The 16,937-nt window shown below is 34.6% G+C and overlaps 1 pseudogene; it reads left to right on the forward strand.

The window, feature by feature from the left end:
* The first annotated feature begins 5,160 nt into the window (after positions 1-5,160).
* On the forward strand, positions 5,161-16,037 carry LOC105306934 (annotated as a pseudogene).
* The last annotated feature ends 900 nt before the right edge of the window (positions 16,038-16,937 follow it).

Below are 16,937 nucleotides of genomic sequence, written 5' to 3' on the forward strand. Positions count from 1 at the left end.
TGGCCAAAACGCTAAAAGCCAGAGAGTCAGGTAGCCTGATGATGAAATCCATAGAATTCAGCCTCCTGGAGCAAGGCACAAGATGGAGAATTATGGAAAATATGCCTATAAAACAAACAGAATATTCAAGACAGGTGCAAGAACACTTCTGAGAGAAACATTAATATTATATGTAATAAACAAGTACATTTATATATTTATGAAACCTATATTTTATTCAGTGTAAAGCATGTGAATATGTGTTTCCTATAAGCACAAATATAAAAATTTCAAAGAGAAAGAATTGAATATGCATAAGACCTCCTTATCAAAAAAAAAAGGGGGTTTTTGAACTATGTTTTTTCAGCCATTGCATGATCATGGTGTAATAGAGCAGCATTGGAAATGCCAAGAATGACAATGAAGAGCCCTGATGAAAAATGAGTCTGTATATATTCCATGTTCACTGAGAGGACGAGGCATGAGGAAGAGTCAGAATTGGGCCCTAGAAAGAGGTGTAGTGTCCAAGTTTGGCAGAAAGTACTGGCAGAATGATGGTCAAGGTACCAAGACTGATGATCAGGGTGCAGAATTCCTAACCCCACAGCATTGTCACTTGAGGCTTAATTGACATCAGTCTGGCTGAAAATGGCCATAACTCAGAATTATATATGCCCACAGGTCCAAAGGAGAAAACTGGTGACGGCTCAAGCAAAAAAATGAGAGATCTTGGCAGGCAGGCAGAGCTCAGAGGAATCCAGCAATAGGCAGGGAAGAAGGAAGACTATGAAATTGTTGATTGACCATCAGAGAGGTCTATTACAGTAGCTTGATTATTATCATACAGATGGCAGATGGATGAATAAAAATTCTATTCCAGGTCTTTTTGTCTCAAATAAAAATTCTTTCTGTTGTAACATATGGCCTACAGCAAAAAAGAAATAAAGATCTCATCAGTTAAAATGAACCCATTCTTTAACAAGTCTGGAAAATTTTCCTAGCAGCAGAATCTTTCTATTTCAACCAAAAATAAATAGTATATTTGTAATTTATAGCCATAGAGTTAACAACACAAGTGTAGTAGATCACAATGTCTGGCCAAAAAGTTAAACATTTTGATGATAGACCTAGACATTTGGTCTCTAAGATGTCTATCTCAGATTAAATTTGTGAGCCAGATATTTTTATATTTTAAGGGAAAAACTTTATACATTCTAGGAAATTGTTTTATTACCACATCTGCAGATATTTTTTCTTAATGAATTGCATATTAAAATGAATTTTCTGGATGTTAACTGAATTTATTATGGTAATTGTTTCAAATAAATGTACATCGAGTCATCATGCTAGATAACTTAAAATCGTACAGTGATGTATGTCTATTTTTCAGTGAAAGGAAAAAAGGCAACAACATTAGCATACAAACATAAACTTCAACTGATTCACCTTAATACTTGCTGATATTGCTGTTCCCTTTCATGAAGTAAAGTCTTCTAAAAAAATAATTTACTGAGCCTACTCCTCATGATATTTTTACATCATCAGGGAGTTTTATAGGATCCATTAATTTTTACTGTTATAATGGGGTAAGAAAGGATTTAAATTTCAAAAGAAAACACTTTAGTTAAAATTTTAGCTCTGCTGTAGAGTTATATGATGTTGTAAAATTTGCCCTAGTTTCCCTTCTGAAAAATTAGGATACTGTTATGTTTCACTTGGTTGTTTCCTAGTCCATAAAGCCCATGAAAGCATTTTGAGACCTGTGGGATTTATGGGAAGGTGAGGTTTGTTTCTAAATGTGTCATTTGTCAATTATGTCTCAAAGAACATAATACTCAGGCCCCTCTTCTGAATACTGTATATCCCAGGGCTTTGTCTTATAGTTATTATTATGTCACTGGAAAACTTGGATGCTTTGATGAAACATTTATATAATGTATCTAAATTAAAGACTAATGCCCCATGCATGCCTGAAGATTCTAGTAGCTTCTTCCCTTTACTTACATATGAGGTAATACTGCTTTAATTGATCACAGAAGATATGGCAGAGCATGATGAATCCTCGGCTGATGCTCCGTTATTCTTGCTGATCACTATCACAGGGATGCCATTACACAATTGTAGAGATTCTGACCCTGTCTCTCCTAAATTTTACTACAGCAAGCATGTTTTCTTTAGTCATCTAGTTTACCCACAACACTCCCACTTTCTCTTACTATGAATACTAAAAATAGAACAGAAAAATATAAAACCTGCATATTTATAATGCATCTAATAACCAACAGTTCCTGTGTTGTTTGCTACATGTGAGTTGGTACTCACAATAGTGATAGACCGAAGTATCAGAGCCTCTAGCAATTTTCACTCTCTGCTATGGCCACGCCTGCCACTTTGAGATGGGAGTGTGCTGAGCATCCAAGCCTATTGATTAAATGAACATGACAAGGTGTCTCTTCCAAGCAATTCTAGCTTTAGTGAGTCAGAGAGGGAAAAAAAAAACCCTTTTCTTGTCTTAAGTTATAACTTTATCAGAATTTTTTTTATTGTGACAATCATTGTCGTAACTTTCCCCATTCTTCCTATAAAGATGTTTTCTTCTTTTCTTCCAATTAAAAAATAGAGAACTCAAAATGTAAACAGGTGACCTATTGCTTTTTTGTTATTGTTCACATATATCCTCTTGTGATGGATACCTAGATGTTTTGTGTTGCTTGTTCTTAAGAACCAACCTGATCCTTATCAAAAATCCAAATCAAGTCAAGGGAATAACAATGTACATTTTCTTCTATATTTTTATAGCACTGGAATTTATTTTCCTACTAAGTTAGATAAGGTCACACCAGTTATTTTTAGACAAGTACTTTATAATTATAGAATCTGTATTTAATTATGTGGTAAAAGCTTTACAATCCCATATCTCAACAGTTTTATTTATTTTGCCCATGGAGAGTTGTAGCCCAGGGATCTTTAGGTGACTTGTTCTAAGTCAAACAGAAAGTCAAATGAAGTGTCAGAACTAAAATTGTGTCTTTGGCTCTCACCCAAGTATTGTGTTCCAATTCGGAGCTATTTGACACTTTACATGACTATGGTGATAAAAATCACTATGTGCAGTAATAGAGCCCCATAGCGTCAGTTGACGCCCTTGGGGACTGTTTGTAGAACTGAGATAAGTGTATGGACTCTGGAGCCAGAATCCCGAAATTCAAATCTTAACTGTGCCTTGAGTAGCTATAAAATTTGAATAAGTTACTCCTTAACCTTTCTGTGACTTAGTTTCTTAAAATTTAAAATGAAATAATAATAGTACTGACTTGAGATTTTTAAGAAGATTAAATCAGTCAATGGAAGGGCCTGGCAAATAATAATAATAAGCCCTCTATTAAAATGGTGTTTGGCAAATAAGAAATTGCTGTAATTATTACTGCCAACTGATTAAACATACACAGCCATAAAATTTAAGCTTCAATCAAATGTTCTGGATATAAAATAAAATTTAAAATAAGATTTGTTTTTAAAATTTTCAGTGAGATGAAAAATTTAGTTGCTTGACTTAATTCTGAAGAAGAGATAAACTTAGCAGCATTTTATATTTATTAGCTGACACTGTGTTAAGTTGATATTGAAACATGATACAAAATCTTTTATTGATCATTTTTCTTTTCCCTTCTTATTGTTCTTGTCCAAATTCTACAGATGAAAGTATGCTTTGTTCTGTTAGTAAGACTTAATTGAAATCAAGTTTGAGTGTCAGAAATAAAGAAAATTAGAAAACAACTTTAAATAGTTTCTTCAGCTTAAAAATATGAGAAATCACATGAAATTGCACCTTCTGAAATGTTGTCCAACAGGCAATCATGCCTTCCCTGAGAATACAAGAAATGTATTTCCTAAAGAAAGTGCATTCATTTTTACTGCTTGGATGTTGTGTTTATGAGTCAAATGGAGCCACTCAGCAAAAATAAATAGCAGCATAATGATGATTACAAACAGTTTATATTTATGTACCTCTGCCTTGCTGCAGCTCAAGGCCTTTCACAGATTGTCTTTTCAATTTCCTTAATATGTCTATGAAAGATGGAAGCAGATTTGGACTAAAACCTAAAATTTTGCATGTAAAAAAATCCCTGACATAAAGTGATCACTAAATTATTATAGGCTACATGTATTTAAATCAATGCCAAAGCTAAAAACAAAATCCTGGCATTCTGAGTCTCAGTTTTCTTTACTACCTTAATCAGCTGGAAAACTCTTTCCTTTTCTAGCTATTTCTGAAGTTCAGTATTGTTAGAGGGCAGACTAGGTAGCATTACCTAGCCTACCCTCTAACAATATAGTGATGTCTTGTTTGATCATATCCACTCCCCTTTAAACCCACACTAAGGCAAGGCTGAGGTGCCGTTAATTTCCTCAGAAGGCATAAAGCATCAAGCACATTTCCCAGAATGGCTTATAGCAAATGATTCATTTGACTGAATAGCTTCATGAAGTATGTTTGTTTCATTTTAAATTCCCTGTAGCCTATAAAAGAATAAGACTTCTGTTCATGGAAGGTTACTCAGAGAATATTAGGGTTAAAAGGAACTTTGAAACCTCCTTATCCAACTCTGGTTTTATGGATGAGGATCAGCTAGGTGATATTACTTGCCCACAGTCACACCTTGGACATTTTTTTCTCCAGGGCATTTTCATTGTTCTCAGGGAGCATTATGGCAGTGCTTTTCTCTGTCTTTTCAGGGAAGTGAAGACGAGTGTGTTTCTCTATATAGCTAAGATTCTCTTTCTTTTTTTTCTCATCCTTTGGCTTGTTTCTCTCGTTTTCTTTAATGGTCTTTATATCCACACAAGCAATAACCTAGAGAACATTGTAAAAGTCACCAAAAAAACTTGAAATTTTTCGGAACTATTTTTTGATCACGTTTGTCCTGGGATCCTGTCTGATCCTCTTCCTGCAAGTCTGCGGGAAAATAATTGTTTATCTCTCAGATTTTTAAAATTTTTGTTTTGTTTTAATTCTGTAAATAAATTATTATTAATCCTTCTTAAAATATAAAATATTCCCAAAGTTTGATATCTTCACCGTTAAAAGCTGTCAAGTGAGTATAAACAGCACTCACTCCTTAATGACATTAAAACATGAAATGTCTTGGAAATTGAAAAAGCAAGGGTATATTTAGGGTCATGAAAATGTTAGCTATGAATCAAGAGAAAGCAGGAAAAGTAAGTCTAATGTACAACTTTTGCATAATTTTCATTTTCTTTTATTATTATAAGATTATTGTATACTTCTTTTGTAATAATATTCAGTCAGAGGGCTGCTAGGCACCCTGTGATATCCAAATGAATTAGACTTTTTTCTCTTAAAACTGCAGGGTTTTTGTTTATATTGTTTGCTTTGTATTATAAGTAGAGTAATGACATCCCTTTATCTCTGCTGAATCTGTACTCTGTTTTGTAGACTGTAACTAAGAAGCCATTACACATTTTTTGATACAGAATTTCTTTCTCATATGTCTTACCCTTGGTGAGCTGAAAGAATTCTTTCCAGTCAGTGCAATTAGTGTCTGGAGAGTCAATTTTTTATTTTAATGCTGAGGATGAATTGCATTGCCCTCAGAGTAGCCCAGACTTAGCATCTTTCTCTAGTACCTAGAGGAAAAAAAATCCGTTTTTTTTTTTTTTTGAGGTTGCTTCTGTTAGGTTGGATTACCATAAAAGCAGACCCTGGGGCAAGGATTTGAGGCAAAATGGTTTGAGAGGTGATCAAAGAAGCACTAATATGGGAAGAGGGAAGTAATCAGGGAAGGAAAAGGAATCAGTTGAGGGTGTGCTAATGAGCAGATTACTGGAGCTCAGTATACTGGGAACCTCTGGGAGATGGTGTAAAACATATCTCAAAGTTGAGAGCTGCTCCAGGGGAAATGAGCTATCCTGCACTTCCAGTTTGCCCTTGCTCCACTAGCCACAGAAAGCTCCCAGGCAGAGAGATTGCGGATGCTTGGGATAATCCACTGATATGTGTGGGAACTATGAGTGCTGAGGGGATGTAGGGACAACACCAAGAGCACTCACTACATTGTTCAATTGGAAAGAAAAGGCTCCTGGACTGCTGATGACTTTATAGGTGTCTGTTAGTAGCAAACCCACCTGAGGTTAAAGCCAGTGCAGAAAAAATTATTACTTTTTTCCCTTTTCTTAGTGTGAGTTTCTGTAACTTGCAATCAAAAGAAGTCTTGATTTATATACCTATTCAGGATTTTTAGGCCCAGGGCCTCCTAAAATCTTAATTGTATGTTCATGGAACAAGATATTGCGGGAAGAGCTTTCTGCCGCTACACAAACCCTCCTTCCTCTTTATGTTTATTTTATTGGATGAATCTTATTTCTGTCTCTAGTTTTTAATTCTATGAATGTCGCCAACATTTATACCCCTTTATTTGCTGCTTTGGCGAATGAGAGTTTGAAGGATATTGTGCCAGGTCATTGGAGACAGGAAGAAAATCTAAAGAAACTACTGCGATTGTTAGTCTTTAAGAATGTGGAATGCACAGCCAGAAGCCTTTGAAAATATTGAGTGTAAAATATTTTTTTTAGGAAAAAGACATTTTGAAATTATTAACTTTTTTTTTTGTAATTGAAGTAGTATTTATGTTAGAATTGCCTTTACTCTGCATCCTTTTAATTAATATAACCATAATCCTCTTTAGAAGAAAAATCGAGTCATATAAAGCTTTCTAAGGAAGGAAACTACTCCTTGCAATATGCCTTCACAGTTAAATAAGTCTGCTTTATTTGGGTCTTTATACTCCATTTAATTGTTCTATAGTGCAGGTCATCTGGGAATAACATAAGTGAAGCTTCCACTTAAATCTAAATTTCCATAGCCCATTTTTTAACTTACTTTTTGATAAAATAGAATCCTTGATCAGAGGAACCAAAGATTCTGTTGGCCTGTGATTTTTATTCTAGTTGTTTACAGTATAATGATGATAAATATAAAGCAAAATGCCAAGTGAACACCATTCTCTAAAATAGAAAAATGCCCTAAATACTTAGTTTGCTACTAGATATTGTAGAAGCTCTCTATTTCTCTTGGACATTTTTATTATTCCTGGGATTTAAGCCAGTGTGTGTGTCCATCGTGAGCTAGAATTATTGATATACATAGGAAAATGTTATTTCTAGTTAGTCTCTTCCAGTAATATCAGACTCACACATATTCTTCACCGCATTGCCCATCTCTACTTCTTTCACAGGCACACTGCTTAAGGGCCAACCACAGGCACACTGCTTAAGAGCCAGTCAGCAGATCCTTTGGTCAAAAGCACATGGTTCACTTTTATATCCTCAGGAATTTATATCAGGTACTGGTTCACCATTACTTAGCACTAGCTGCTGAATCCAAACTCTTGTTCTCACTGAGTACGATTTGTTAGGAGCATTTTCTTTTCTCTTGATCTATAACTTTCTATATTTTGAGTTCTGGAAAATAAAAACAACTGCCTCAGCCTACTTTCATATAAGATAAGGGAGTCATTGCACCAAGAGTTATATAATATAATATCAAATGAGAAACTCTCAAGGGTAGATTGAACTGTAGTCTGATGACATTTAATGAAATCCTACCCAAAAGAGAGATTCTCAAGATGAATAGTAGATTTTCAGTTTGCATTTTTGGGAGTTTTCCTGACCAACTGAATTAAAAGGGAGATCTGGCTTACCTTAATAATGAGTGGGTTTTTGTTAGATAAAGCAGTCAGAAAAGGACAAAGTCTTCATCACCTAGATAGTATTAATTTATAATTAAAAAAATAATAGTTATAAAGAATTATAATAGTGTTTGGTAAGAAAAGGAAAAATGACCTTAGACACTGGCAGCTGGAAGCTCTCAATTAGGCTGTTGTGTTTTCAACTGAATATATAAAAAAAAATGTTTGCAGACTATAAACAAAACTCACAACAGGTCACTCTACAACCATGGTGGAGCAAGACAGAGACAAGTGCACTAAGCAACCCAAATATATAACAATAATAACAACTAGTCACCCCCCTCTGTTGGCTAAGTTCAGTAGTTATTGTTACCCTACCCTCGATGATTGTACTCCTACTTTAATTTTTCAAGTCTCTTAGATAAAAAATTACCAAGATATCCAATGACCAAATTAACTGCCTTTACTTCCTGATGCCACCCAATCCAAAATTGACACCCACTTCCTTAAATTTGGCTTAAAATCATCCAGAACAAGCATAATACTGTAAGATATTTCCTCAAACTCCTTTGCACTGAGACTCCCATGGCTCTCCTGGTACATGCTCTCACTAACTGCCAAAAGCTAAATAAACCTAATTCTGTGTGACTACAAATATGTTTCTAGTAGTCTTTGACTAGTTGATTTCAACACTAAAAATATGGCAAAAATGGATCATCTAAAATGTCTATATAAACTATGGCTTAGAGTGTAGATTGAAGTTGTAGGCCAAGGTTGTGATTCGATTCCAAGCTTCTTGTTAAAAATGAAGTTAGGAGGGTAGGAAGGTCTTCAGTGTTGTCAACTTAAATTTTCTATGCAAGCAAAAGAAATCAGTAGTGTGGAAATCCAGTTGTCTCTAACACCATTAATAGTGTCAATCTTGCTATAACAGAAATATTTTTTTTTTTCACTTTTGGTGCAAATTTGAGCATTGACTTTTAAAAAAAAAATCAGGAAGAAAATATTAAATCACTAGAGGAGCAAGAATAATAAAGGGACAGATGATTGATATTTTTAACTTTCTTCCTCCCTGAGTGCCAGACCATATTAATTTAGTTTCATTTTAATCATTTCAGTCTACTCAGGCCAGCACATGCATCAAATGACTTCTATGTGTCAGGTACTGTACTAGGGGCTGAAGGGTCTTATGTGATGGAAGTACCACTTTATGGCTTCAGAGTTCACTTCAGAGAGTTCACGGGATAATAGGAGGTAGGAGAAGAACTAAAATAGATGTGAATAATTTTACACATACATGCAATGAAATTTTAGACCCTAAGCTAGTCTAGGTTTTATAGAGCACATAAACATTGGTATTTGGCAAAATAATTATATAATTGTAGCTTTCACATTTTTCTCTTAAATGTCTTTTTCGTGAAATGAATAACACAATTACACATAATGAAAGCAGATAATCATGGAATGTTGTCAGGTGTTTTGTATTTTACATGCCAAGATCCTAGATTATTTCTAAAGAGACTAAAAAGAGAAAATCAGTGTTTTGACCATTATTCACAATCTAGAGGTATAATTATAGAAGATTGTAGGTTATTTTATTTTAAGATTCACCTAAAGACACTATTTGCAAAACTGTTTGAATGTTTTTCCTTGTAGCCTTAAAACATACCTCAAAAAAGAGTATTTTTAGTTTCTTTAGAAAGCATGTATACTAGGAAACTTTGAATTGTAAGTCCTCCACAACAATTCTGGTTAGCACCTAGGAAATGCACACTCCTGGGGATGGCCTTTGTCTTAGTCATTCATGGGAAAAAGCAGCACATAAAGATGGAAAACGATAAAATGGGTCATCTTCACATCTGTGAAATGAGTAAACAAACTATACAATACATGGATACTGTTCATGTGGTATAAATACTATGTCTGAACTTCTCCTTTTGGCAGGTCCTTTAGAAAATGCACATTTGTAGTTCCAAGCTATTACATGTGGGATTTTCTTTTAATCACCTTTTAATAGAATTGGCATTATTATCTAGTACAACGAGGTATAAATACTTCTAGATATTTGTCAAATGTTTAGTAGGAGACCTGGACCATTACAAACATATTTCTCACACAAAAAAATATAATTTTCATTTTCTTTCTAAATGACAGTACAGTTATTAGACTCCATCTGTAAAATGCCTACAAGCAAATTTAATTAGTCAGTTAAATGAAACTGTCAGAAATTTAAAAAACATTTTTGTAGTAAATTATAGCCCTAGGTATTTCTTAATTTGCTTTATGTAACTTCAACTGGAAAGTATGTTTATAATATTCTATTTGTTCAGCATGGATGAAGGTCACTTCACATTTACTTTCATCTTCAAATTGCCTGGCCATTTCACAGCTGTTTGAATTTTAATAAGAGGGAACCAGTTTGGAGGATTCGGAGAGAGCAAAAAATAAAAAAAAATGATAATAGCATTTGGCATTTATGAGGTTTATAATAATTCTTCTCTTGGAAACTATGAAACAAGGCTGATGTTTTTGTTTCAAGTCATAAGTTATGGAAATTAATTCTACAGACAAAATTAATAGGTGTAAAATTATGGTAATTATAGTCATGGTAACCAGATATCTTTATGCATTAAGAGCCAGGTCCTGTATTGTGGGTCAGGAATGGTATCACAAAACCATAGTCTTTGATTAAATAAAGCTTTTTATTTAGTATATTTAAGTGTTGTGCCAAAATTATTCAGAATGGCCTTCTATTAAAGAAGGATTCTCTCCTTCTACCCATTCCCTGCCCACCTCCACCCCCAAAAAGCAAGAAATAAAATAAATAAAAAGCTAGAAGGAGTCCACTTGGCAACCACACATGCAATTATAAAAATCCATTCATCTACATGGCTTTTCATCATTAAAAAAAAAAAAAAATGTTTTATACAGTTAGAAGCCTGAAAATCTTCCATCATTTCCTTTGAAGTTTTATTTTAAGATAACAAATATAGGATTCACTTGAGTATTTTTTAGTTAGGTACTTTGCTTTGACATCAAATCTCTTTATGTCTTTTATCATCCTCTTTTAAGTAAAATCCCTAATTAAAGTCTTAGATTGAAGAAGAAACTGTGAGAAAACAATGTAAGTATGAAAATGCAGTGATGAAAATTAATTATTCCCAAAGAGAAAATAATAGTTTATATGGATATAAGCACATAAACATCTGAGTTTCAATACTTATCATTTATGTTTTTAGGCAGCAGAGGTAACATAAACAGGATATTAGAGTAAAAAATAAAATGTAATACTGGCCTTTTTTTAAATCACTTTTATTTAAAGAGGCTGAAGTTAAAACTGCCTCTTCCTAATAGAACAGTGAGCTCCTTGATATTTTTTTTCTTTCTGTAAAGTTTATGGAGTTTATTTGGATTTCTGACATACAACGGGTAACCCAAATAGCAAAATGTACAGTTTCATGGCTTTTGCAGCCTAGAAAAATATGTATCTTATAACATCTCATGCTCTCATTTCTTGTTTTACCTACAAAGTAACCCTGATCACGTAAAACTCATTATCAGAAAGTCTAAGGTTTAGAAAGACAAAAAAAAATATCTCTGGACTTGGACTTTCAAGACCTGTGTTCGAGAATGGAACTTCCTGTTTTCTAATAGTGACACCAATCCCATACCTATCTCTTGGCTTCTTTGATTTTTAGTTTTCTTATTTATAAATGTATATGCTAATACTTAAATTACAGACTTGTGAAAATCAGGTCAAATGTGTGGTGAATGTGTAGGTGCTTTGTAAAATTTGCAGCCCTTTTAAGAAATAGTCTGAGACTGATTTTATGTCTATAATTTTCATAGGTTATTTGAATATTTTAATGTGATTGTCTAACACAAGCCATTGAGTAATGCCACACCTTAGCAGAACAGGAAAGATCCACCCTTGAAAAGCTGTTAGTATCACCAGTGTTCATCTTAGAGATTAACAGAGAAGAAATCTGGAATTTGAGAAACAACATAATGACAGGGTAGACCTTATTATCTATGCTCTAGACTTTGAGGGATTCAGTTGCACTTAAGTGAAATCCAAAATTAGAGCAGATGGTTCCTGTCACTTGGTAAAATGCCAGAAACTAGGCAGAGAAACATCTCTATAGAGAACACATTCTGACCATGTTGGTAACATTAATAATGATTAGAATAGTTAATTTTTATTAAGCACTACTTCCTGGATGCTGTTTTAAATGTATTGAATGTGTTAAATTTAATTCTCACAACACTATGTGGTGGCTACCTATGGAATGGCAGAAAATATTTGCATACCATCTATGTTATAAGTGGTTAATATCCAAAATGTGCAAGGAATTCCTACAACTCAATATCAAAAAACAAAAACAAAAATAAAAACAAAAAACAACAAAATACACACACACACAAAAACAAAAATAAAAACAAAAAATAACAAAATACACACCCCCCCCCCCCCAAATAACACGATTTAAAACTGGGCAAAGGTATTGAATAGACATTTCTCCGCAGAAGACATACATGGAAAGATGTTCAAAATCACTAATCATCAGGGAAATACAGATCAAAACCACAGTGAAAAATCATCTCACACCTGTTAGGATGGCTACTATCAAAAAGTCAAAAGATAAGTGTTGATAAACATGTGGAGAAATTGTATGCTGTTGGTAGAATAGAATGGTATAACCGTTATGGAAAAGAGCATGGAATTTCCTCAAAAAATTAAAAATAGAACTACCATAGGATCCAATAATCCCTTTTCTGGTTATATATCCAAAAGAATTGAAATCAGGATCTCTATTCGTTATCTGTACCCTCATGTACATTGTAGCAGTATTTACTATATCTAAGATATGTAAGCAATCCAAATGTCCCTTGACAGATAAATGGATAAAGAAAATATGGTACAGCAAGGGAAACTATCAACAAACAAAAAGACAACCGACTGAATGGGAGAAGATATTTGCTTATGATACATCTGATAAGAGGTTAATATCCAAAATATGTAAAGAACTCATACAACTCAACAACAATAAAAATCAAACAATCCAATTAAAAAATGGGCAGAAGACCTGAACAGATTATTTCTCCACAGAGGAAATTCATATGACCAATAGATATATGAAAAGATGCTCAAGGTCACTAATCATGAAAGAAATGCAAATTAAAACCACAACGAGATATCATCTCACACCTGTCAGAATGACTATCATCAATAAATCAGAGAACAAGTGTTGGTAAGGATGTGGATAAAAAGGATCTCTCACACACTATTGATGGGATTACAAATTGGTATAGCCACTACGCAAAACAGTCTGGAGGTTTCTCAAAAAATTAAAAATGGATATAGCTTTTGACCCAGCAATTGTACTTCTGGATATTTATCCAAAGAAAACCAAAACCATAATTCATAAAGATCTATGCACCCTAAGTTCATAGCAACACAATTTACAATAGCCAAAGTATGGAAGCAATCTAAATGCCCATCAACAGATGATTGGATAAAGAAGTTATGGTTCATATACACAATAGAATATAACTCGGCCATTAAAAATATGAAATCCTACCATTTGCAATGATGTGGATGGACTTTGAGGTTATTATGCCGAGTGAAATAAGTCAGACAGAGAAAGATAAATACTATATGATTTCGCTTATATGCAGAATCTAAGGAACAAAAAGAACAAAATAATCAAAAACAGGCTCACAAATATAGAGGACAATCTGGCGAAAGTCAGAGGTGAAGAGTGCTGGGGAGCTGGGAGAATAGGGATAAAGAAGTACAAACTAGTGGTTGGTAGAAGGTCACAGGGATGGGGAGCACAGCATGGGGGAATGCAGTTAGCATTAATGTAATGGCTAAGTGGAGAGCCAAAAGAGAGAAAACAATTAGAGGAATCGTTTTATAAGCTATATAAATATCTAACCAATGTACTGTATACTTGAAACTAATAAATTTTTTTTAAATGTGGTATGTACATATAACAGAATATCATTCAGCCTTAAAAAGAAACCCTACCATTTGCTACAATATGAATGGACCTAGAGGACATTATGTTAAGTGAAGTAAGCCAGTCACAGAAAGACACGTACTGAATGATTCCATGTTTATGAGGTACCTAAAATCATCAAACTCATAGAAACAGAATAGAATGGTGGTTGCCAGAGGTTGGGGTTGGGGGAGAAACGGAGAGTTGTTACTCAAAGGGTATGACATTTTAGTTGTATAAGATGACCATGTTCTAAGATTGGCTGTACAACATAATGCCAGTAATTAACAATGCAAATAAAACATAGTGCCAGTAATTAACAATGCAAATAAAACTCACCTTAAAATATGTTAAGAGGATAGATATCACGTATTCTGAACATACACATGCAAACACAAGGAAGTAGGGAAATTTTTGGAGGTGATGGATATGTTTAGTACTTTAATCGTAGTGACGGTATCATGGGTATATACCTATGTCCAAACTCATAATTTATATATTAAATATATGAAATTGTTTGTATATCAATTATACCTCAGTTAAGCTTATTTAAAAAAGAGTAGTGGTGATGTATATATTATATATTGTTCAGAGAATATTCTGTTGAATATAGGCTACTTGATTCGTAGATTATAATGGGGTGGAATCTTTCATTGTCTACCACAACATTCTGGTTTCTAAGAAATGCCCTATATCATTAGGTTAGATGTGGAGCATTCTTGAAAAGATATTTGTATGAAATGCTTAAAGAATTTAGCATAGTACCTGGCTCATGGGAGTTCTGAGAAGTGCCATCTATAAGTGTTATTTCAACAACAACAAATATATACCTGCTACTCTTCAGAAACTATATCATGTGGGAATGTAATAGTGAATAGTAGAAATCTGACCTCATATAGTTTATTGTCTAGAGCTGTGTAGCCATTAGCCCATGGGGCTATGTAAGTTTAAATTAATTAAAATCAAATAAAATTAACAATGTAGTTCTCAAATCATACTAGTCATATTTTGAGCATTTAATAGCCACATATGGCCTTTTTGCAAATCAGTGCTGCCAGAATACATGTCATGAAAACCACCACTAAATCTTAAGCCAAAATGGGAAAGACATATATCTACATCGTCGTCAATGAATATATATATTCAGGCAAATCTAACACTACTTGGCCATCTGATCTACGAATATGGTGGGCTCGACAAAAAATTTGAGAAAGAGGCTCCTGAAAGGGCTCTTTCAAGTATGCCTGGGTCTTGGATAAACTGAAAGCTGATCATGAGTGTGGTATCACCTTTGATATCTCTCTGTGGAAATTTGAGATCAGTAAGTATTATGTGACCATCACTGATGCCCCAGGACACAGAGATTATCAAAAACATGATTACAGTGACATCTCAGGCTGATCGTGCTGTACTGATTGTTGCTGCTGGTGTTGGTGAATTTGAAGCAGGTATCTCCAAGAATGGGCAGACCTGTGAACATGCCCTTCTGGCTTACATATTGGGTGTGAAATAACTAATTGATGTTAACAAAATGGATTCCACTGAGCCATCCTACAGCCAGAAAAGATATGAGGAAATCACTAAAGAAGTCAGCACCAACATGTAAGAAAATTGGCTACAATCCTGACACCGTATCATTTGTGCCAGTTTCTGGTTGGAATGGTGATGGCATACTGGAGCCAAGTGCTAACATGGCTTGTTTTAATGGATGGAAAGTCACCTGTAAAGATAGCAATGCCAGTGGAACCACACTGCTTGAAGCTCAGGATTACATCCCACCACCAACTTGTCCAACTGTCAAGCCGTTGAGTCTGCCTATCCAGGATATCTACAAAATTGTGGTATTGGTACTGTCCGTATGGGCTGAGTGGAGACTCATGTTTTCAAACCGGCATGATGGTCACCTTTGCTCCAGTCAACATTACAACTGAAGTAAAGTCTATTAAATGCACCATGAAGCTTTGAGTGAAGCTCTTCTAGAGACAGTGTGGGCCTCAGTGTCAAGAATGTGTCTGTTAAAGATGTTTGTTGTGGAAATGTGGCTGGTGAGAGCAAAAATGACCCACCAATGGAAGCAGCTATCTTTATGGCTCAGGTGATTTTCCTAAACCAGCCAGACCAAATCAGTGCTGGATATACACCGGTGCTGAACTGTCAGCTGGAAGACAGCCTGAAGTTTTTGAAATCTGGTGCTGCTGCCATTGTTGATATGGTTCCTAGCAAGCCCATGTGTGTTGAGAGCTTCTCCGAGTATCCTCCCCTGGACTATTTTGCTGTTCGTGGCATGAGACAGTTGCTGTGGATGTCATCAAACAGAGAACAAAAAGGCAGCTGGAGCTGGTAGGGTCACCAGTCTGCCCAGAAAGTTCAGAAGACTAAATGAATATTATCCTTAATACCTGCCACCCCAGTCTTAATCAGTGGTGGAAGAATGGTCTCAGAACTCTTTGTCTCAATTGGCCATTTAAGTTTAATAGTAAAAAACTGGTTACTGATTATAGTGCCTTATAAAAACTTCAGAAGGAAAGGAGAATGTTTTGTGGACCATTTAGTTTGTGTGTGTGTGTGTGTGGCAGTTTTTAAGTTACTAGGTTTTAAAATCAGTACTTTTTAACAGAACCAACTTGACCAAAAATATGCCACAGAATTTTGAGAACCATTAAAACAAAGTATAATGAGAAAAAAATTAAATTGGATAGCACAAATTAGAAAATATTTCCATCATCACAGAAAATTTTACTGGACAAAGCTGCTCTAGAGATTTCATCCCCTTTGATTTCTCTGAATGGAATACTCTAAGATCAAGATTAATAATGGGGCCAGGTTGGGGGCACCCTTTCCATATTATAAAGCTTTGACGGGAATATTTGTACTAAAATGAATTACTGTAGGAACCTACTGATAGTGATAGAAATATCTTATCACTATCTATATATTGCTTTTCCCACAGGTTTGATGTGATTCAAAGGAAGAATTCTTGTCCAGTAGATGACAATGCACTAGACAAGCAAAATAGCAATATTTTTCTTTGTGTTGGAATCATGTTTGAAAGAAAATATACTATAATCCAACATATGATGGAATTGAGAATACTGAAGAACAGGAATGTGGACTGATCATTCATGTGTCAATTTATATAGGGCCAACTATGAGCCAGGTGGTGAAAGGCAGTATTATAAAGACGGATATAGCACCTCAGTTTTCTTTTGTGGAGATACCCATTGCCACTCTCACCCAAGATATT

The sequence above is a fragment of the Pteropus vampyrus genome, unplaced genomic scaffold (genome assembly GCF_000151845.1).
Source record: "Pteropus vampyrus isolate Shadow unplaced genomic scaffold, Pvam_2.0 Scaffold466, whole genome shotgun sequence".
Taxonomy (NCBI): Eukaryota; Metazoa; Chordata; class Mammalia; order Chiroptera; family Pteropodidae; genus Pteropus; species Pteropus vampyrus.